This window comes from Bidens hawaiensis, unplaced genomic scaffold, assembly GCF_021521415.1.
Source record: "Bidens hawaiensis isolate Kalapana, Puna unplaced genomic scaffold, B.hawaiensis_p1.1 tig00001206_1, whole genome shotgun sequence".
In the NCBI taxonomy this organism is placed as follows: domain Eukaryota; kingdom Viridiplantae; phylum Streptophyta; class Magnoliopsida; order Asterales; family Asteraceae; genus Bidens; species Bidens hawaiensis.
Window position 1 is genome coordinate 4533823 of NW_027491069.1, and position 24920 is coordinate 4558742.

Below are 24920 nucleotides of genomic sequence, written 5' to 3' on the forward strand. Positions count from 1 at the left end.
AGAGCATAACTAACCAAGGATGATTAACATCTTGCATCAATATACTACAAAAACTCTAATATACATGTTGAGAAACAATCGATCTAGTTAAAATGCTCAATTGTTATGACGTTAGGTTATAGATACATGATTATGTATGTACGCATGTCTTCTATGCTTTACAAAAGCCGAACGCTTTAAACCCTTCAAGTTTAACACACCTTAGGAAAAAAATAATAATAATAAGTAGTAAGGTAGACTGGCAGCCTGTATTAAAGACATTATATTTTGGCATCACTTTCTTCGTTTAGGAATGTAAGATGAGAGTGTTTTATACATTTTTATTGAAATCGCCTTCTCTAATCGAAACATTTTTTTTTTTTTACTTATTCAAGGATGTGGGATATTAAGTTGTATAACTTTTAAAATAAATTGGTTATGAAATGTTTTTTTTAACGCCCGAAATAAGTTATGTGGCCCTCGTCTAGTTGTATGTATTAGAGGTGCACAAATCGGGTTTTTCAAATACCCGGGTTCGGGTATGACCGGGTATTGGAAAATCGGGTATTGGTAATACCCGGGTCGGGTTCAGGTCCGGGTATTGTCTCTAAAAACCACACCTTATGCATCGGGTTCGGGTCGGGTATAGAACCGAATATTCTAAAACCGGGTTTTTGAATACCCTATTTCTGGGTATCTAAAAAACCCTATGTTTGGGTTCTTTTTGGGGTTTTTTCTGGGGTTTTTTGGGTATAGTTTGGATTTTTTTGAAGGAGTTACGATTTTAGGGGTATTTTCTCAGGTATTTTTCAGGTAATTTCGGGTATAGATTGGGTATTTGAAAAACCCGGTTTTAGGTATTGGAAAAACCCGGTTCTGGGTATGGAGCCGGTTCCGAGTATTACAGGGTATAAATCGGGCCCGATTCCGGGTACAGGTTTTAGTACTAAAATGCATACCCTATCCGTACCCTATGGGTAGGGTCGGGTATTAAAAACCCGGGTATTGTAAAAACCGGTTCCGGGTATTTTTTAGGGTCCGGTTCCGGGTTCAGGTTTTTTGTGCACCTCTAGTATGTATAGATTTGGATCATGCATGTGTTTGGAGTGAAATATTTTGCCCAATTCCAGAGCTATACCACAGTACAACTTTGTTTATTAGCACAGTGTTCTTCCTCAACATTCTATGCCATCCGTACGGCCCCGTGTTTGAAATCGTATAAATTTAACATATTAATAGAAAATATAATGATTCAATTACAATACAGAGACATGTAAGCAAACATCAAGCTGCGCCGCCATCCTCTTTTGAAAGTCAAATCCGATCCTACTCAAAACAAAGTTATCGTTTTTCGACGTCGATAAGTTATTGTGCATGACCCGTTAAACCCTTTTTAGAAACGTAGCAGGATCAGGGTCAAGAGACCCAAAGGTAGCGAAAGCGAAAGGAATGAAGGAGTGTTGATTCTCGTCACAAATCTTTTCGTGCATAGCAATTTTTTCTGATTTTACTTTTAGCATGGCCTGCCTAGCAATAAACCCGATATCCCTCCCGACAAGAGTGGACACTCCAGTAGGCAGTAAGGTCCATACAACTATACAAGCATGCTTCTCCCCGCCAATCCAAATACAAGAATGTCCGTGGGTAGAAAAGTAGACCATCCAAACACAAGAATCATATAGACGAAACATAATCAATTTAAAGTGTGCTATAATCGCAACGTATCAAGGCTTTGAAGATTTTTTTAAGATTTCGAAGCATTCGACCAGTCAGAGACCGAACCGACAAGGGAGGCTTCTATTTATGATTTTATTCAGTTGGAATTAAAATCTATAGCCTATATCACTCATCTTGATACTAATTCAGATTCAACAGCGACAATACATGAACATTCGGAGTATATAAATTTTTTTTAAATATTTTGAATTTCAGTATTCTCCCAAGTATGAAAAACCACAATCAAAATCCTACCTCCTATTAAAAAGTAAATCATGAAATGTTAACACAATCACTTCATCTGAAAGTTACTACCACTTCATAAAATTTAATAAACATAACAAAACGTTCATAACATCAAAACCAAAACAAATTAATCATCAAAAACTGAGCATGATCCAGCACTTTACTTCTCTGATGAGTTAGGTCCTCTCTTCTTTCCAAAACCAACAACTGCACAATCACAAAACAAATACTTAGCCATAACTTTTATAATGCATCAACGTCAAAATCTTAACAAGCACAATACAATATTTATCAACCCATGTTTATTCACATGTGCCAATCCAAGTGAAATTAATTGACTTAAAAAAACTACTTTGAAACCAATAATTTCATGACACTAAGAATACAGTTTAGGGCCAGCAGACATGACCTATTTTCTTAAACAGGTCAACCCAAGCACGACCAACCGTTTCCCGTCTAACAGTTTTAAAGCAGTTAATATTCAGATTTTAGAGATAAAAAATGTTACACTTATAACATAAAAAACTGCCTCTTAATTTTTCATAAAAATATCAACTTTTATTGTAAAAGTAATTTCTCTCCTAAACATTTTTATCTATCATTCACTTCCAACATTAAACCAGAACATATTCTGATTACTTCCATTAACAATAAGAAAAATAAGTAAATCATAGTAATTAGCTATGCAGTCTATATCGCCGATATATCAATGATATATCGGTTATCGGTCCCTTGGCGAAATATCAGTCAGAATATCGGTACCGATAATATTAGCGATATTGGACTGATATTTGGCCGATATATCACCGATATTCCCGATATTTGTGTTTTAAGTCTTAATTATCAACTTCTAGTGTTCAATGTTAGTGTTTTAAGTATTAATTAATTCTTACTTGCCATGATTGTTGGTCTTTTGCAAATTGATAAAGGTTAATTTGTTAATGGTAGGAGACTATACTGAATTATAAGTGTTAAAATGTTATACATATGAATTTTACATGATATTAAAATTACCAATATCCTACCGATATCTCACTGCAATAACCGATATCTGAGATATCGGTCCCTGACTGATATCCGATATTTTTTAACATATCACCAAGTCCCTAGATATTACTCATTTATAAAAAAACATAAACTGAGTCAACCTGAAACATGACACGATTTTATGCAACTTGAACAGCACAAATAATTATATAAATCAAGTGATAGTCAAAAAAATCAACCCACTTGTAGCTGATGAGGCTCAAACGATCTAAAACGTAAGATATCAACTTTACAGACACCCAATCAAAAGGCTATAACTTTCAAGCATTTTAAGTATCAAATTATAGCATGACAACAGGATCAACGATATGATTAAAACAATCTAAAATCCAAACAAACCAATGGTTAAATAAATAACAGTTAACAGGCGGATATTTACCAGCGGTGACGAATCGGCGGTTGTATTGAATGCGCTTGTGAGCACGGCCACGTGGCTGTTTCTTCTTGTCTTGCTTTGCAACCTTTGGAGTTTGACCTCTCACCTTACCCGCACGGGCCAACGATCCATGAACCTTTCCTGTAGACAAAATTCAACCATTAACAGAAACGCGATGATCTAACCGATGAGATTATAAGTAATTAAGCTTACCCATGTTAAATTTGAGATTGTTTAGCTGGATCTGGTCTTCGTTTCGGCTGGATGCAGTGAGCGAATAGCAGGAACTTAGGGTTAGGGTTGGGAGTGGCCTATATATTTAAAGCTTAACAGCTCAATAAAGGCCCAGCCCAAGCATTGGTGAGTTTGGTCTTCACTCTTAGCTTTATTTGTCAATTGGGCCTTATTTTTAATTATTGATGCAAATAATAAGTAGGGTGGTGGGATAGGTAATACTAAAGAGTAATTATTTTGGTTAGCTACAACAAATGTTGTGGTAACTAGATATAATAAGCTCTTATTTATATAATTATTTATTTGTACACCTCGCACAATAGGGTTCTTTGTATTTAATCCAACCACTAATAAGAAAATAGTCACTCAATTTCTACTTTGTCTATTCAAGTTTTTATAAAGCTTTGTCTTGATGGCTGGTTGCTCAAAATACATAAGTTTTATATCTATGATGTTTGTGTCGATGGTAGGTTGTTCAAAATACTTAAGTTTTATGTTTATGATGTTTTAGTATAAATAAAGAGGGTTAAGATACAACATCATTTAGATTTATGTAAAAGTTTGATTTTGGAATGAACAAGTACACGGAAAAATGTTTAGTCATTGTATAAGTACACGACCATCTGTTGGAGAAACTCAATTGGATTTATGTAAAGTTTGATTTGGGAATGAAAAGTATATGAAAAATGTTCAATTATTTTATGACTATACGACCATATTTAGTTCGCGTTCTTAACACCTACATTACTTCACATGAGGCAACAATTTTGATTTATGAAACAGATTCTTATATACATACAGGGATCCCATGAGTCCATGACTATGGTTTACGGCTTATCAATTCACATAACCATACTCTCATTGACTGCTCTTATGTTGACTGACTAGGGTGGATATCCATACTCTTAATGATCTAGTTTAGTCGTTTAGGTTACTATGCTTTCCTCATATTTAACTTAATTTCATGGTTATCTAGACATCAACATATCGTCTCTCGATCAAATGTCGAACCTGAATATAGAGGGGTCTAAAATGTGGTCGCCAAAACTAGTTGGTCGCGCATCCTGTTCCTGAGTTGCATGCACCTCTATGTAAGGCCATAGTTTTCCATAATGCTTAGGCAATTTTTTTTTGTCAAAGAATTCAGCTCAACATCTACAAACAAAGCATCTAGAGATTGATATTCACTCTGTCCACAAAAAGTTCGCATTGGTCAGACAGGGGTTCCTCATGTCCCTTAATCGTCACGGTGTTAAGACATCTTCACCAAGGGCCGAACAGTCTTATGTGCTAAACTTTTCAATCAAAATTGAGCGTTAATCCTATTACCACTCAAACTGAAAGGAATTATCTTCAAGAGATATAATCTCTTTGTACTATGCCCAATGTTGTAAAAATTGGGACTAAACGGTGGTTAGTCGATGAGTTACTAACTAATTTTTATCTAATTGGTGGCATTAATCCGGTAGTCGGGCCCAAAGCGAACATTTTTTTAAATTTTATTTATATATTTTAACGGAAAGGCAATTGAACATTGGTTTTAACATGTTAACCTCAATTATTGTTTCTTCACATTGATTCTTTATTTTTTGAAATTTTATATATATAATTTTGAAAAGTTACTTATAAAAATGCTTATCGTAGTGTTGTCAGGCTAGTTAAGCTGAAGGATCTTTACGAGGCTTGAACTCATCTTGCTTTGAGTTTTTACCGAACGTAATCTTGAGTATTTTTTAAAAAAGGCTCCACACATCCACACTCACATGAGAGCATATCTTAGACAGTAAACAATATCTTTGGTTAAGTGTTTTTAACTTTTTATTAGTTATATTGGTTAATCTGTTCAGTTATATGGTTAATTTCATGATTGAAACTCACATTCCAATTATTTGGTTTTAGGTTATACAAATCAAGCAATTTTAGTTCTAAATTCAGTGGTCAAGTATAATTAAGAGGTGAGGATGACAAATTAACTCGAAAGAAAAGAAAAACATTTTCTCCGATTAAACATTTGGTTACTTGCTCAAGAACAATTTGCTTCGATCACCAATTATACATATTTTGTTAAAATAAAAATCTTTCTATTCAGTATCATCCTCAAATATCAACATCAAAAGCATCGTATACATCTATAAAAAAAAGAAAAAAAAACACTAAGCCGCCCCATAAATATTTTTTAAGCATGAAGGAAAGAATTGGCATGCTCAATCCAAATTTAAGTCACTAATTTCATTGGTTATCATTGCATATGATTACATTTAAATATAAGAAGAATATGTTTTATTTGTTTGATAAATGTTAAAATTGTTATGAAAGAAAATCTTGTTCATCTTGTAAAAACTCTTTTCTTAATTTGCGAGAAAAGAGCACGCAAGCATCCATACTGAGATCAATTGCAGCTGAAAGCGCGATAAAAAGAGCAGCATCGGCCATACATGTTACATGTTGCACACCCACTTGCACCATTGGCTTACTAGCTTGTCCTTCGCCTTCAACACTTGAACTCATAACAAACCCTTTGATGTTTGACAATGGACTAGCTCTTGAATCTTTTATTGTTTCGTCGATGCAAAATCTGCCGCCTTTCTTTATATTCATCGTGCCTTCAGAAATAGGAATCCCTCTTGTCATAGAATTTGTGACAAGTTCAAATTTATAACCTAATCCGTCTGTTGGGCCCCTTTCACGCCAAGCTTCAAGTCGACCCCATGGCTTCCAGTTACTAATTGAGGCACCGTAGGGTCGAAGGATAAGCCAAGCCCCAGGGTTTGACCGAGAAACACGATCAGACCCTTGAGAAGGAACAAAAGGAGTGATCATGGATGCGGCAGCTTCGGATGAACCAGACAGATCATGGTCACGATCATCCATCCTTTTCGTTCTCTACCATGTTTCTCTTTACCACTCGAAAACGTTGTCATCCATCCTCTATTGATATTGTTCATGGTAAAATCTGATGGGAGCGAACTGAAAATTTAATGAATATCAATATCATACTTAAATTAAAATCACTTTAAATATTACTAAGATTTAACTAAAGTCAAATGATAAATGCACCAAACAAAAATAATTGAGAGATGGGTGTGGTTAATGGTTATTCATGGCAAATTGAACTGACACCAAAATCCTGAGCACATGGAAAAGAATCAAGCTGGTAGTCGTCTTTGACAGTTGTGACTTGTGAGTATTATTTATTGGCCAATTACATCAATTATTATGTATATTTATCATTATATATTGGCAAATTAAATTATGCTATTTTGTTATATTTTTCCGTTGGTAAAAACTAATTATGGATATAAAATGATTGTCGTGACATAATGCATAGAGATTGAAGACAACATTATCTTAAAGGAGAAGCAATTAGTGGTTCACCATCATGGGCGGATCTAGGGCTAAACTACGGTGGGCCCGTGCCCACCGTCCGCCTGCCGGAGTTCCGTTTATGCAGGTATGCATTCGTATATAACGAGTCAAAAGTCAGTCAATGCCCACCGTCGGTTACCGTCAATAACATACGCAGGGATGAATGCTTAATGAAGAGAGAACGAGTTCAAAAATGTTGGTTCATTGATTTTCCGGCAGCCGGCGATGGCTAGCGGGTGCTGCATGTAAAGATGCCTTGGGAAGGAACGTGAAAATGATGTTACTGCTTTTATTTTATTAATTTGTCTTTTCTGTTTTTAATTGTTTTTTTTCTTTTTGAAACTTATTTTTTAATTGTTTGTTGCTTTTTGATTATTATTATTGCTATTAATTTTTAATAAATTTGTTTACCAGGAACGCAACACAACTAGCAGCAAATTATAATAAAATTTATTATGTTTTAAATTCAAAGATATAAAAGAAAATAAACTTTATTATATTAAATTTAATATATAGTTGTTTAACTTGTTTTTCACTTTTTACTTAAATAACTTATATAATTTAAAGTTTAAATATTTCACATTTCGTTTGTTTTATTTGATTTAGGGTTTAATTTTTAACAAAATGCAACCAAACTTTTAAATAGTGTGAAAAAGACCAATTTACTATTTCATGTGTCCCGAAAGTTTATTCTGCTCCGGACCTTAAAAAATGTTGATAGGCCCGTTCTCTTTGAGCCGACCCATTTTTCACCCGATCCATTTGTGCCTCCGTAATGAAAATTTCTGGATCCACCTCTGTTCACCATGAATATTGTTTTACACTTGTAAATTATTCGACTTATTAAACATATTTACCGATAGTTAAATAAACACCTGTTCATTCCTTTTGCCTGATATTTTTAACTGTTTAAGGAAACTTATATCAATGCAATGGAAAGCATTAAGAAAACAAGAGCGATTTTGGCTTTTAATAACTGCAACAAACATGCAATATGATCTTTCCTTTTCGATAGCTATCCACATGCAAAGTCAGACATGAAAATCATACAATATGTGCTTGCACGGTGAAGAGGTAGGTCCCAGCAGAGCCCAGTTGGTCCCGCAAGACTCACCTTGAACAGGGACGTCTGCGCAAAGGCCATCTGCTCCCGCAGGACCCACCATGCTCAGAGAACCTTACGCGCAGTATGCAAGCTGTACACGCAGGGAAAGCCTCCCAATGGTGAAGTACCCCGCCTGTTCCCGCAGTTGCGGATACAAGCCATCAGGGAAGGCTACCCGCAGACAGCAGGGCTACACGCACAAGACAATAGACACTTCAGTAGTCACATGAAGGAATGAGCAAGGCGGGAACAATCCCGCCAAAATGAGCCAGTCCGTATGATTCTGAAAGATCTGTACTATACCTACCAAGGTATGGATAGGACAGACAATCTGACCAGAACAGCCCATGAGCCAATCACAGGGTGACAGCTCACCGACAACAGTACGAGGAGGAGCACCCTCTAGTACTGTTTGTCACTATTAGCCGCTGCCTACTCACCAACCCTTACTGCGGGGCGTGCGCAGCCTACAGTTGGTGAAATAGTGTTACTATTGGCCGTAACCTATTCACCAACCAGCATGGCCGGCGTATAATCCACAGTAGGTGGGACGTGCAGGATCTACAGTTGGTGGAATAGTGCAGCCGACTTTGTTACTGTTGGCCGTAACCTATCCACCAACCAGTATGGCCTGTGCACAGTCCACTATTAGTAGAACAGGAATACTATTCAGCCGGCTGTACCTTCTAGGAAACCTACCTTCGGCTATAAATACTCCAACATCTTGGAATGGTAAGATCATCGGCTATCCAGTTATCTAGCAATCTCTTAATATACACTTATATTCAGAGCAATCTAGTCAGATTCTCACGCCGGAGGGTGGTCACAAGGAGGAACCCCCCCCTTCTCAGTGACGAGCTTACGGTGTTTGTTTTGCAGGTCTCCTGAAGAACAGCCTTCTCAGTTAGACCTCATCCGTGGGAAACATTACTTAACCCCCAGATTATCTATAATCTGTCCAGGGTTCACTTAGTGTTTCTTCATTGGCGCCATCCGTGCATAAAAGCTAGAACTATTTTAGTTTTTTCACAATTTCTGAAGAAATGGTTAACGTTACTCCGGTCCAAAGGCCAGTAACCGACCAAGAAACCCCGGTAACAACCCCAGCAACTGGGGGGAACACCGGCGGTTATACAATCCTTACGAACACTACTCCGACTTCCAAAGCCGGAGCAAGTGCAGTAAATATTCCACTGGGGTTCACCGACACCCAGTTGGAAAAACGAACAAGGGCCCCTCGCCAAACACTAGATCAAGTGAAGGCGTGGGCCGAAGCACGGCAAAGAGAATTCCAAGCCGAATTGGATGAACGCTTGCGTTCAGCTCAACAGGCTGACGAATTCGGCAGTACTCGCCAACACCTCAATATGAGCAGTGACTGCGAGTACTCAGACGAGTTGGAGTCCGATACCGACGCGAACCCTCGCCATAAGGCGAAAGGGAAGCGTAAGGAAACGGACGTCCAACCAAAAAGGAATTTTGGGGAAGCTTTTAAACCAATCGCGGAGAGAAACCCGCGTGACTTCTCCAAAACCTTTAGACCAACTGCTACAAATGCAGGAAAGTCAAAATTCGCAAGGGACATTGCGGAAGCAATCGCCCCGAGAAGTGCCAAACAAATGTCCAACATTGGCACTTATGATGGTCTATCCGACCCAGACGACCATTTGAACAGGTTCATTGCGGGGGCTACCGTCAGCAACTGGACGGAACCCACGTGGTGCTACATGTTCCAGATGACTCTGGTCGGAGCGGCCAGGGCATGGTTCGATCGTTTACCGATCCACCACATATATGACTGGGCGGACTTTCAGAACAAGTTCAGCCAGCACTTTAGCCAACAGAGGAAGTACACTGAAGAGCAGTGGACGATCCTCAACTGCGTAAGAGAGGAGGATGAATCTGTACTAGACTTCATCACCCGCTTCAACTCCAAAAAGCTAAGTCTCGGCAGCATAAGTGAGGATCTGGTTCGCGCCGCCTTCATCCAAGGCGCCGAATACCCAGAACTTATCCGCACATTGACGGGTAAGGATGGCATGCCATCAACTTGGGATGCCATCATGACGGCGGCAAAGCGCTTTGCCGAGACGGAAAAGCAACTGGGAAGGGATCTTCCCCAGAGTACACACCTCTACACGCAGAGGACAAGGGAGAACAACGTTAGGACCGCCCGGCAGAACAAAAAGAGGCGGCTAGGTATTTGGCAGTCAAGGGTAAACTTTGACACCTCATCCAGCTCTCGCCCTCTTGTTGGCGGAAGGGACAACACACACCCTTCAAACCGAAAAAACCGGTGGACGCCACTCACCAAGAGCGTCACGGAGATATTTGCCACGGAAAAATTGCCATGGCCAAAAGCCCCATTGATCCGGCAGAAACCTAATGCGGATCAAAGCAAGTCCTGTGATTTCCACGGGACAAAGGGTCATGGTACTGAAGAGTGCACATCCTTGAAAGACATTGTTGAAGCATTTGTCAAGGATGGAAGACTTGCACATCTCGTGGCATCAATCAGGAAGGGAGGAAGGAGTGACAACCGGTACAGAGGTAACGGACGAAAGCCCGTCGATATCAGCATCAACATGGTTCATGGCAAGGTCGGAGGAAGAAAAAGACGAATGACATAACCATGCGCGTGGAAGGAAGCTGAGGTGCGCTTCCCGCGAGTGCCAGGAGGCCCCAGCAAAGAAGGCCCCATCGTCATCAAAAGCCAGCTGGGGCATTACATCACTTCCCGCACTCTTGTTGACAACGGCGCTTCGTCAACAGTGATGTACAGGCAGTTCTTTGACAAGCTGGATGATGAAGACAAAGAACGCCTGGAAACGGTCTACGCTTCAATGGAAGGGTTTGACGGCAGTACAGAAACCCCCCTGGGTATCCTATCTTTCCCCGTCACTCTTACAGATGGAAAACACTCCCGCACAGAAGATGTGGACTTTGTCGTGATGAGGAAGCCACACCACACGTACGACATCCTCTTCGGGAGAGACGGGATGGCAAGATTCAACGCCGTGGTATCTTCAGTCCACGACATGATGGGATGGCCAACAGCTGAGGGTGTAGCGATGATCACTGGCATTCCCCAGAATTTGGTGAGCGATAATGGCACCAACTTTGCTGACAAGAAGCTACAACAGTGGCTAAAAGAACTTCAAATAACCCACACCTTTACCTCAGTGGCACACCCGCAAGGTAATGGTGAGGTGGAAAGAGCAAATAAGAGCATCGTCGAAGGCATCAAGAAGAGACTATCGGAACACAGATCCGGCTGGGTGGACGAGCTTCCGCACGTCCTTTGGGCAAACAGAACGCTGAAAAAGGCCAGTACGGGAGAAACCCCGTTCAGCCTCACTTATGGCACTGAAGCCATGGTCCCGGTCGAAATTGGTCTACCCTCACCAAGGATCTTGAGTCAGCCAGAAGACAATGATGCGGAAAGACGGTTGGATCTTATGCTAACCGAGGAACGCAGAGACTTAGCCGCAGTGCGTGAAGAGAACTACAAACGACAAATGCAAAAGTACTACAACACGCGGGTAAAACTCTGCAACTTCAGTATAGGAGACTACATACTGCGTAACAACGAGGCTTCAAACCAAGAGCGCCCAGGAAAACTGGCCCCGGTCTGGGAAGGGCCATACATTATCAAAGAAGTCCTGGGAAAAGGCGCATACCGGCTTGAAAGGCTCGATGGTACCCCCATCCCAAGAACATGGAATGGAGCTCAATTATGCAAATGTTATATGTAGATCAATTCCAAACTTGTAAAGAAAAGGCCTAGAGCCACTTCTAATGGAAATGATTCTCCTTTCACAATGTGTTGATAGCCTTACCTTTAACTTATGAACTTCACATGTGCCGGTATTCACCGCATCAATGTGTGAAGTAGTTGCGTGTGGAAGGCGGAAAAACCCGCATAAACAACGCTAAAAATAAGGAAAACCTACACGCAGGTCAGATGTAAGTAAAGTTTAGCCATCCTTGTAAGTGCAAGTGACGGTCTTACCCGCACAATCACGAACAAGGAAGCAAAACTTCAACCTATCATCTACCACGTTCAAAGGTTAACTTATACTAAAAAAGGATAAGGAAAACCTACACGCAGGTCAGATGTAAGTAAAGTTTAGCCATCCTTGTAAGTGCAAGTGACGGTCTTACCCGCACAATCACGAACAAGGAAGCAAAACTTCAACCTATCATCTACCACGTTCAAAGGTTAACTTATACTAAAAAAGGATAAGGAAAACCTACACGCAGGTCAGATGTAAGTAAAGTTTAGCCATCCTTGTAAGTGCAAGTGACGGTCTTACCCGCACAATCACGAACAAGGAAGCAAAACTTCAACCTATCATCTACCACGTTCAAAGGTTAACTTATACTAAAAAAGGATAAGGAAAACCTACACGAAGGTCATATGTAAGTAAAAGTTTAGCCATCCTTGTAAGTGCAAGTGACGGTCTTACCCGCACAATCACAAACAAGGAAGTAAAACTTCAACTTATCTAGCACGTTCAAAGGTTAACTTATTCTAAAACACTTGGAAAATTGCTAATTTAAAATATGCAAGTCATATAAAGCAAGGAATCCAATGAAAGAAGCGGTCTTAGCCGCACAAAGATTTACATTTCATAATTGTTCGTTACAAGAATGGCCGGGTAACTACCCGCCTACAAAGAATCTATACAAAGTCTATCCTAGCAGCGGGAAGGGATCTTCAGAATCAAGCTTCAGGACCACTTCCACTTGGACCCGCCCCATCAGTAGAGCGTGGCGGTTCAAGGAAAGCCTTGAGGATAGCAAGTCCATCATCAGCAGCAGCGACTTCCTTCACCTTCTCCACCACCGGATGCGGAAAGGCGGCATATTGGTTCACCGCTTGGTCATATGCAGCTTCGGTATCCACATCGAACAAAGGGAAGTTGGAAGGCGGGAAGCCTCTCTCAACGAACCCTAGACCAAGCAGGAAGCCGGCCTTTTCCCCATCCTCATGAGAAGCGTTGAGGGCTGCGCTCATGGCATCATCGTAGGTAGTCTCTGAGAAGACCCGACGCACAACCTACAAAAAAAAAAAAAAAGATACAAGTGTCAAAACACCTTTTCTATGAACAAAGGAAAGCGTGAAGACGTAAAGATTAATATACCTGAGACAACGCTTCTCGAAGAAGCCATTCCTTGGCAACCAGAGCTTCTTCAAGGGCGGCTTGAGCTTGGGTGCAGGCGCGTTCGGCTTCGCTTTTGTTAAGGTTGGCAAGTAACACTTCCTTTGCGGCAGCCTCTTCGACGCCCTTAAGCTTCCGCTCAGTGTGGTCAAGCACACCCCTCTGGTCCAAGATCTCCTGGAGCTTCTTGGCATCTTCCATTGCCAAGGCATCATGAGCACGTTGGAGAGCCTCTAATTTGGCCTTGAGCTCCTCGTTCTCCATGCGTAAAGGCTCAGCAACGGCTTCAGCCTTGGTGGCCCTCTCGGTCGCGTTCCTCGCAGTCTCCTTAGCTAGCCGAAGCTGTTCGTTAACAGCTTGGGCAGCCTTGGAGCGGGCCTCGAGTCGCGCTTGAACCTCGACCTCAAGGGCCTTGAAGGCCTTCTCCTTCTCCGCAGCAGCTGCGGACAGTTGTTGGTTCTCCTCCCGAAGAGCCCGCGCTTGAGATACGTCCTTGGCGCGAGCTGCTTTCAACTTGTCGTTTTCACGACAAAGCAGCTCGACGCGCGGCTGCATCCGGGCCTGGAGAACCCGAAGCTCATTGGTTAGCCTACCCTCCTGGTAGCTAGCCATGGCTTCCCCCAACGCACCATGGGGAGCAGCGTGGCGAGCCCATTCCACGCACTCCACAGGGGTACGAAGGGTTGTTCCTCGGCGGATGTTCCATCGCGGAACATACACTTCATTGGAATCCGACACTGCAAAAGAAACAAAGCAGTTAGGAAAAGATGAATGAAAAAAAAAAAAAAAAAAAAAGCCAAAAGAACCCTACGCACCTGTAGGGTCGATCACAGGCCGATAGCCACCGAACCCATCGCCTGAACCTAAGGGAAATCCATCCAAAAGGTCGGGCAGATGGGAAGGTGGCAAAGGTTGGCGAGAAGCCCTGCGCGTACCTGATGGGCCGGCCGTCGTTGCCGGTGGCGGAGGCATAGTAGTGGCCGCCGTGGTCGCCGTCGGGGTCGCCGCCGCAGAATCTGCAGCAATCGTAACCGCCGGCTCGGTGAAAGATGCTGTAAAAATCGCACTTACCACCGGCGGTGACGTCATCTCGGCTGGAACAGTCGGCTCAAAGGGGTGAGCAACTGATCCAGCGGAAGCAGGCGCAGGCGCTTGGGTCGTCGCCTCAGGTAGGCTGACCGAGCCTACCGTCATCGGCGGAGAGGTACTCCCCTGCGCTCCACCCTGGAATGCGTCAACATCCACGCCTGCACAAGAAGATAAGTGTCAAATAAATTTATAAAGTGAAAACTACAAAGATAAGAAGAATGTTTGTACTTACGGGTTTTCTTGAGCTTGAACATACGGACGGGCGGGGACGAATCCGATGGAGCCGGTCTCTTGACGCCGGCTGCCGTCGTCGCAATTGGTACTCCGGAGGTAGCAGTCGTAGCCTCCGGAACACTGGTCTTCTAGCCACCAGGGTTCCCCGCCACCTCTTCATTATCTGACTCACTGTCAGATAAGACCACCGGATCGGCCGTGGAGGCCACCTTTTCCTTCCCTTTCCCACCGGCAGCCCTCTTCTTCCGCACCAACGGAGGACCATCTGAGGATTCCTCAGAAGAAGACAGGATGTCAGGAATTCCGGCAGCGGGTACAGCATTGAGAGGGGGAGGATAGAATAACGCCTTACCTGGCCGCCGGTGGCTCAGGATCTCGTGGCCCAGCGGATAGACCTCCACAAACCGATCCGCTGTTTGCTCCAGGATGGGCAACTCGTTCTCGTCTAGAGCACGAGTACCCACCCGCACGGGACCGTCAGCTTCCCGCGGGTACAGGAGCGACTCCAAATTGTTCCCCTCTGAAAGAAAAGGAACAGTTAGAAGACAAACTCAAATCAGCAAAAAAGACAAGACATACCGTAAGGAATAGAATTCAAACCGTATTCGAGAAGGATGGGGAACCGAGACGCCTCCTTCCATACCCGGCTCATCCCCAGCATTACCATCCCGGACTCCGGAAACCGGTAAACCGGAGATTGGACAAGAGATATCTTCGCGAACCATTCCGCCTCCTGGTAGCTGGAAGCGTGAAGGCTCGGAAGCGCTTGCCCCTTCTTAAACTTCATGGCAATGGGGATGGCGCGGGCAGAAATGTAGAAGAACTCCCGCTTCCACGATCGGAGACTGCGCTCGGTCGCGCAAATCTTCAGACCCTTGATCCGGGTCGTCAGGGTGTACCACCCCTGGATGCACCTCCAAGTATAGAAGGTCATCAGGCGGTCCACATAGGGCTCAATGCCCAGAATTCGGCACACCCACTCGAAGTGCCGAACCTTGGCAATCGCCATCGGGTGCACCTCGGTCAGGTGCACACCGTGCCTCTCCAGGACACGGTACACAAACTTTGTCAATGGGAACCTAAGGTTCCCATAAACAAAGAATGCAGCATATACCCCGATCTTGCCACTGGGGGCATCGTACACAGTCTGATGAGGTTCAGGAAACTCAGGCTCAAGAGACTCAAGCATGAATTTCCTGAACATACTGGTACAGATCGATAGGTAGAGCACACTGGCACTCGCCAGCAGTACTCCTATCGTCGACTACAGCTTCAGCATCATGAGAAGACATTGCAAAAGAAGAAACGATTTCGGAGGAATGCTCAATTAAATAAGAGAGTATTCACCAGAAATCGCCTTAGAGATGAAGAGAAGAGGTGAAGATGTGAATTACAAAGGACCCTCTCCCCCTTTATATACTAATCGCAATTAATGCGATGAATTTAATGCGGAGGAGAGAGAAATCGAAGGTGCAATGAAACTATGACACGTGGCAAAAAGCAGGCTGGCAACAGCTGTTGACAGGACGCGTACCATTAATTTCGCGGCCACGCGCCCGAAAAACAACGCCCACGCGCCTGAAAAAGCGTCTGGAATGACCATGTACTGTCACGTCACCATAACTTCCTGCACGTCCTGACACAGTCAGAAGAAACCGTCGCACGACGTTTCAGATATTTGGACTGTTCCTATCTTTCCACCAACTCTTCGAATTTCGAAATTCAAAATTCAAAAAAAGATTCAAAAGTAAGCGGGAAAATACCCCTTACCTTGGCAAACAAATAACCGTAAGACGGATGCGGGTACAGTGTTAAGGCAAAACCCTTCACATACCTAGCACCCGCAGGGAATTGAAGCCAAGAATACCTTGGCAACCAAGTAACCATAAGCCGGGTGCGGGTACAGTGTTAAGGCAAAACCCTTCACAAACCTAGCACCCGCAGGGAATTGAAGCCAAGAATACCTTGGAAGTAACCGTAAGACGAGCGCGGGTAGTGTTAAGGCAAAACCCTTCACATACCCAGCGCCCCGCAGAGAATTGAAACCAAGAAGGATCTTCTGGGCAATGCTTGCGGATAGAGGAGTAACATCCCCGCATAATGGGAACGTCGAGAATTATATTGTTTGAAACTCCGTGATGGAATTGATGGTCTTAGCATAATTGATCACTATGTTGAAAACCACCAAGACCCCATGGAGACTATATACAAGTAAGACTCAACGCTCCTGACTCGCGAGAAGGTTACATACCTACCCGCATCATACCCAAAGATCAAGCAAAAAAATCGGGAATTTTTGCAAGTGACATTAGGAAACCCGCGGGAAGAATCCCCACGGAGAACCTTAAAACTAAAAACCTTTTCAAAACCCCTTGCTTAAAGTCCAAAAGTTCACCTCACTTTATTGAACATTCATGAGAAGAACATTGGACTGGGGGGACTTGAAGAGGTAGGTCCCAGCAGAGCCCAGTTGGTCCCGCAAGACTCACCTTGAACAGGGACGTCTGCGCAAAGGCCATCTGCTCCCGCAGGACCCACCATGCTCAGAGAACCTTACGCGCAGTATGCAAGCTGTACACGCAGGGAAAGCCTCCCAATGGTGAAGTACCCCGCCTGTTCCCGCAGTTGCGGATACAAGCCATCAGGGAAGGCTACCCGCAGACAGCAGGGCTACACGCACAAGACAATAGACACTTCAGTAGTCACATGAAGGAATGAGCAAGGCGGGAACAATCCCGCCAAAATGAGCCAGTCCGTATGATTCTGAAAGATCTGTACTATACCTACCAAGGTATGGATAGGACAGACAATCTGACCAGAACAGCCCATGAGCCAATCACAGGGTGACAGCTCACCGACAACAGTACGAGGAGGAGCACCCTCTAGTACTGTTTGTCACTATTAGCCGCTGCCTACTCACCAACCCTTACTGCGGGGCGTGCGCAGCCTACAGTTGGTGGAATAGTGTTACTATTGGCCGTAACCTATTCACCAACCAGCATGGCCGGCGTATAATCCACAGTAGGTGGGACGTGCAGGATCTACAGTTGGTGGAATAGTGCAGCCGACTTTGTTACTGTTGGCCGTAACCTATCCACCAACCAGTATGGCCTGTGCACAGTCCACTATTGGTAGAACAGGAATACTATTCAGCCGGCTGTACCTTCTAGGAAACCTACCTTCGGCTATAAATACTCCAACATCTTGGAATGGTAAGATCATCGGCTATCCAGTTATCTAGCAATCTCTTAATATACACTTATATTCAGAGCAATCTAGTCTGATTCTCACGCCGGAGGGTGGTCACAAGGAGGAACCCCCCCCCTTCTCAGTGACGAGCTTACGGTGTTTGTTTTGCAGGTCTCCTGAAGAACAGCCTTCTCAGTTAGACCTCATCCGTGGGAAACATTACTTAACCCCCAGATTATCTATAATCTGTCCAGGGTTCACTTAGTGTTTCTTCACACGGTAAAAAGTGAAAAAAAAAAGTATCACATGTTCGGTACAATACAAAACTCTAAGATCTCATCATCCTTGTCACCTTTCTGTTATCTTACATTCATATCCATCTTTATTTAAAAAAAAAAGAAAAGAAATTCAAAATTTTATTATTGTGATCTTCCCATGAAAAGAAATCTCATCAATAATTTCTCCTAGGCTAATTTAATTAAAAATTCATTTTAAAAAATATGGACTGTTGGGCCATCGCCATTCACCAGTTAGCCACCATGATGAACAACAGGGCCGGCCTATGGGTGTGGCTGGGTGGTCGATGGCCACATGCCCGACACCCCGCTAGGCCCGAATTTGTTTTTTTTGGAAAAAAAATATATGTATTTTGATTAAAAACAATATGTATATTTAATGTTTAAATATAATTACATAATCACTTGTTTGGTCTAGTGACAAATGAGTATTACTCACAATCAAGAGGTTATGGGCTCTATCCTTACTTGAGACATGTTTAATCCTTTTTTTATACAAAAGTTTTTTACATAACCCAAATATAAGCAAGTAAGCTCATATAAAAATTAGACTGTTTAAACCCAATAAAATACTTCTTTTACTTAAGGGCCAAAAAAATTTTCACATTCAACCCAAAATTTTTTTGTTTTTTCGGAGCCAGCCCCGATGAACCGGGTCCAACTAAAACACAACTTAAAATTTGTGTACAACTAATCACCGCATGGGTCCTGTATTGGTTATCAAGTGACATTGACATATACAAAGTTACTTAAACACTAAAGATACTGGTTTGAGTTTAGGCAAACAAAATAAATTTGTTTTTTAAAAAATAAAATTGATCACTGCATGGAGAAGTAAACTAACCGCGATCTCGAATTCCGGTCGGCACTAAACTTGCAACTAAAAACCGGCTGCCGAATATTCCCTTGCATTTGAAAAACCACCGGACTACTCTCCGGTTCACCTCCAAACTGAAACAAAAACCTCGGATCCGGTTCAGTCCGGACCTTCAAATGCAAACTAGCCGCCGGTTCATTCCCAAGTTTTACCCATCCGTTCTGAAACACAACCGGTTTAGTAACCGACCCATCAATATTAATCACCACCCCGACCCGACCCATCATTTTCCCACCACTAAACCTGCAAGTCCGACCCATCCGACCCGTATAGATGGACACAGTTAACACCACCGGTTTGTTTTGTAGACGCCGGATTGCGGCGGGATCAAGGTGGAAGTTGACGGCGGAGGAAGTGTTTTCCGTCAAGGATGAGGTTTCCAGAGAGAGTGGGATGAGGGCTGTTTGTGGCGGGAAGTTTTGAATACGGAGCTTGCAGTAGCATGGAGTGGCGGCTGAGTGGATGCCGGAGGTTGAACCGACTGGTTTGGTGGTGGGTGGGAGTTTGAGTGATAATGATTCGATTATTAAGCGAACAAATGGGCATGGATCCATTGGTGAGAAGGTTCGGAGAAGAAGAGGGTGTTTGTTTGTTTGTTTGATGAGATTGATGATGATAGAATAGTTAGTGTTTATAGCTTCGGAAACATCTATATTTCATGAATGTGTGTCGGGTATGTGACAGCTATGTCTGTGTTGGTCATGTTTGTTTTTTTGGTAATTAAATTAAATTATTGTTATCCTGAATCTTATAGTTAATCTGCATCGGGTTAAGATGATGACACGATGCTAACCATTTTTTATGTTTTAAGTGAAGTGAGTAGTAATTTACTTTATTATGGTTGTTCCACGTAAGAAAACATGAGTTTTAAATTTTAATAGTTTATTTACAGATAATATATGGCAATTATGACACGTAAATTTTAGATGTTTTGGGATTATTTAAGCTCTTCTTAACTTATTGACTTACTAGGATAATAGCCCGTGTTACACACGGGAAGAAAACATATCAACAAACAATATAAAATATAAACTACGCATTCAGTCAACACAAATATTTGACATAAATTTTTTACTCTCAGATGTTATAAAAGATGTTAAGCTATATCTATAATATAAAAAGAAAATACTTTATAAATAAACAATGCAATGAATAAGAAATAATATAACATAAATAAACTATTAGACCTGAAAAAAAAATAAAAAAACACATATTAGTAAAAGAGTTTGTAATATTAATTGAAAACTAAGTTTACAAATACATACCAACTTTAAACTGTATCACATTAAGTTTTCGAAAATCTCTTTGTAAACAGCTTTATTTAATTTTTTAAAATGTTCCTAATTGTTTTAAAGAACATTTTTTTCTTTTTTTCTTTTAGAGTGTTTTTTATAAATAATTTTCAGATATATCTATATTTTTATAGCATTTTTCATGTCATTTCTTAATAAATAAATAAAACTTAAAGAACATTAGGTTTGATCACCATTCACCGGCTCTTCTTCTTTCCTCAAGAGTAAATTAAATCATTGAAAAGGTGGTTATTAATTGGAATAAATAGACTTAATCATGGAGTTAATTGCATTAATTTGAATAAATAGATTTAATTACAGAATTAATTGAATTAAATTGGAATGCTTATTTTAATTTAGTGGATTAAAAATAATTATGAATATGTGGAAATTATTAATATGGAAATGTGATTACATGGAATCCTATGTGGATAGATTAGAATAAGGACATGTGAAGAGAATCATCTTGCTTTAATATATTAGTAAGATTATTATTATTATAATTGTTATTATTATTATTATTATTAACTTTTTTAAAAAAAGTTAATAACTTAATAAGATGTTTAGCAAATCAAGATATTATGAATTATAAGTTAATGCCAATGAGCTTATGGTTGAGTGTTAAGGAAGAGACTTAGCGTTTCATGTGACACATGCTCGATTTCTGTTCCCATCATTAGTTTCGGCGGCACTAGGTGATGATGGGAAACCACGCGAGTATTGGATCCTTAAACTAAACGGTTTTATTCTCACCGTACTATCATGCCTTAGAGCGAGTGTTCACGGACGTTGACATTAGGTGAGGGTTTTCCCCATATCGGAAGACAAGTGTATCCCGATGTGATTAATTTAGTCAGTAGCTCACTTAGAAGATTCGTTGGTCGTTTAAAAAAAAGGAGTTATAAGTTACTAATTCAGGATATTGTGACTTATTAACTTTTAGAGAAAAGTACTTTTGCATGTAAATAAGGAATTCCAAACACCCTCTTCACTTTTGTTTTCACAAACAAATGAGTTTAACGGGTTAACCCGGTCGGGTTAACACAAACATGCCCGCTTTGTCAAAATTGAGCCCTAACTCGTTAGACTTGCGGATTTCATGTTACCTTCGTTACATGTCAAAGATTCACAGCCTAGGAAAATTTCTTGTGAAGCGCTTTAACTTGTTATTTTTTAAATGTGCTATTTTGTTTATGTACCACCTAAGTTGTGTGACCTTTTTTTGAGTAATTTTGTTAGCATTATTGTTAGTGACGGATCTAGCAGAAAAATTTAGGGGTGCTAAAAAAACTTTTAAAAACCTAGTGGTAAAATACTATTTGCTCAGGGGTATCCGAATACATAAAAAGAAGAAGAAGATGAAAAAGAAACTTGCACTGATTTTGCATTTCATCTTGAAAATTGAGGGGTATCCCAGGCACCCCTCAACCGCCTTATATCCGCCCCTGATTATTGTGATAGTTAAGTATATACGCCATGAGTTGAGAACTAGTGGGTGAAAAAAGGTTTGAGGTGCCACATGATTTATTTACCATATACATTCTATAGTTTTGACGCGCCATATGTCATGCCATCAGGAACTATAGAGACTTATATGCCACGTCATCACGTCATATGCAACTCGCAACAAAAGTTAACTAAAAGTTAAGAGTGCCATTTGATAAATTAAATCATATTGAGAATGACTAGTTATAAGTTACATGCCATGCATCATGTCATATTCTTATGTGATCAATTTCATAAGATACATGTATCGTAGATTAGTAGTCTAAAGATTGATATAATTTTTTTTTAATATTTTAAAGCTTTAGATTAGTAGTGAGTGAGGTAATATTTTTACATTTTATAGCTTTGCCAAAAGGCTAGCATGTAAACGTTACGGTTATGAAAATTGAGATTGGGCACATAATATAGATAATTTTTTTTTTATTTTTTTTTTCAGATTTTCTTGCTATGATTGCTCTCTGTCTTCTAGAGTTCTTGTGTTAATGTTAACATGAAAATATTCATCTTATCCCTCGAGTTTCCACATTACAGGGGATTGTGAACCTTGTGAGAAATGTTGTAGACGAATATTATAATCCTTTTGACTCATTTTGCAACAAACTTCATGTTGTAGGCATGGCTCTTATCTTAGTTTTTCTAAACCTACATGAATTTGGGTTCTTCACGCATTCGTGGTACTTAGCTTTTCAAAGTTTTAATAGATTACTAATTTTCAATTGATGTTTATCTTTTTCTCACTCACACATATAAAACTATGTTATTGTGAGACCAAAAAAAAATAAATTTAATTCATTTAAAATTTTAATTCAGTGATTCATATTGTTAAAAATTATTTTTGTACAGATTCATATGCTTGTATAGATAAAATGCATCAAACTAATTTTTTCATATGTTTTTATATTTTTAATTGTTTACATACACATATGTGGGATACATACATAAACAAAACTATGCTCATATTTTGTTTTTGAATTCACGTGAGACAAAAAACATTGCATCTTTATCGTTTTTTATTTTGAAAATTTTAACATTGAAAAAATGTAATGTTATTTTTATATGCGTTTCCTCACAATGTTTAGTTTTCTGCTTAGATATATAACCATTTTCAAGGTAAAGAAATGATATATATTTTTTTAATCTAACTTAGATTTTTTTTTTTTATATTTGGAAATTAAAGTAAAGAAATGATATTTGTAAAGCTAAAGTATAAAAAACGTTTGGCGTGGTTTTATTCTAATGTTGCAATTATTATGATTTGATGGATTTCATTGGTTTTGATTAATTGATTTATAATTATGTAATGCCTAAGAATATAATAACTATATATATACACTAGATTTTATCCCCCGTATTACGGGGGTTGTTTTACATTATTCATTTTTAATATTTATATATGTATATCTGGATTTTAATTTTATTTACTGTAAGAAAGTTAATAATTAATATACTTGAGCTTTGATGATAAAATGGTTTCACGAATAAATGATATGATATAATCCGGTTTAAAAGCTATATGGGTTTGGTGATACCTATTACCCATTTATTTTCTTTATTATAAAATTATTTATTAATTATAAATAATATCTTTTTTTAAATAAAATAGGATATTAATTTTTAGTATATCCATATTTTATAGGATTTTCATATCAAATATTTTATGAGATTAATTTTTAATATAATAAGATGCTATAACTCGTTTAAGAGCTATTTGGGTTTGGTGAGACCTTTACCAGTGAATTCGGGTCAAATGCGTGAGAAACCTTCATTTACAAATAAAGTAATCTGATAGCTTGAGGGAATGGTTGTTTTACATTTTTCGTTTTTTAATATTTATTTTTTGGATTTTAATTTTCTTTATTGTAAGAAAGTTAATAATATACTTAGGGGTTGATGATGAAAAGGTTTCATAAATAAATGATATGTTATAACCCGTTTAAAAGCTATCTGGATTTGATAACCCATGACCCGCTTATGTTTTTTACTATAAAATTGTTTATTAATTATAAATAATATCCTTTTTTTTAAACTGGATATTAAATTATAGTATATCCTTATTTTATAGGATTTTCATATCAAATAATTGGTAAGATTTATTTTTAATTTAATGAGAAGTTATAACCCGTTTAAGAGCTATCTGGTTTTGGCAAGACCCATACCCATGAATTTGGGTTAAATCAATGAGATGCCTCTATTTAAAAATCAAGGAATCTGGTGGCTTCCATAAAAGAGGGGGCGACCACATCGTGACACGTACGATTTTTGGGGTTTCGTTATATATTATAGATTATAGATTATAGATTATTATTCTTGATATTAATTAACTTTGATAATTTGTTAGATATTCTATTTACATATTGAAATTCCTTTGATATTTTACTATGGTATTTTTAAATAAATTAAAACTATATTTAAAAAAAATATGGGTCCAGTTGTGATTCATTGACAAAGAAAGCAGATGATGAAGTGAAAACTATTTTGATCGGTAAATTTTCATGAATTCAATCCTAGAGTAATATAAGAGTTATTTTATACATATTCAAAAATTATTAAACAATTTTCCACAAATAACAAAAAGAAAAAAAAAAGCAAAAATAGTAAGAATATGTGAAAACTCGACTCAAATGTGTTATGGAATAGCCTATATGTAAATGAAAGTGTGACTTTTCGAAGAGCAATAGTGATTGTTCATCCAACACACGAAGTAATTGCAAACAGTCAGGTCTGTTAAAGGTAAAGAAGAAGAAGAAGAAATATTCAATAGTGACAGGAGCACAATCTTCATATAAAATTATGTTTTCATTATGTTATTAGAAATTAGAAAAGTTATGATTTTTCATAAAAAAAATTATGATCTTATCAGAAAATTAGTTAAGGTATGCGATAGTCGGACACCACCTCCTCACTTAGACACCAGCCTGCCATCTTCTATACTAGTCGTATACGACTCGTATTGTTTTTTCGTACACAACAACGTTGCAAAGTTGTCGCACCTATCGTTGACTAGAGTTTTATATGAGTGTATACGTATATGGCAGATATTCGAGAACATTAACAAGCATTGCAAGCAAAACTTAGTTTCATAGTGCGATTTGGAAGACCTTATTCTTCTATGGAACTTGATAATTAAGTTTCCCACGTCCAATGCATATGAGTACGGTCACACCTAAGGCCAACTGGCATACATCAGTGGGGGTGCCCACTGG

At 39.7% G+C, this 24920-nt stretch overlaps 2 pseudogenes across 2 annotated transcripts; both read right to left on the reverse strand.

Moving 5' to 3' along the window:
- Positions 1-1992: 1992 nt before the first annotated feature.
- Positions 1993-3512, reverse strand: LOC143565436 (small ribosomal subunit protein eS30z/eS30y/eS30x pseudogene; annotated as a pseudogene). The gene is made up of 2 exons (XR_013141073.1): positions 3368-3512; positions 1993-2148 (listed from the first exon to the last, which is right to left on the reverse strand). The product of XR_013141073.1 is annotated as a small ribosomal subunit protein eS30z/eS30y/eS30x pseudogene (transcript).
- Positions 3513-5845: 2333 nt separating this feature from the next.
- On the reverse strand, positions 5846-19508 carry LOC143565151 (uncharacterized; annotated as a pseudogene). Its single transcript, XR_013141009.1, has 2 exons — positions 18887-19508; positions 5846-6565 (listed from the first exon to the last, which is right to left on the reverse strand). The product of XR_013141009.1 is annotated as an uncharacterized LOC143565151 (transcript).
- Between the last annotated feature and the right edge of the window lie 5412 nt (positions 19509-24920).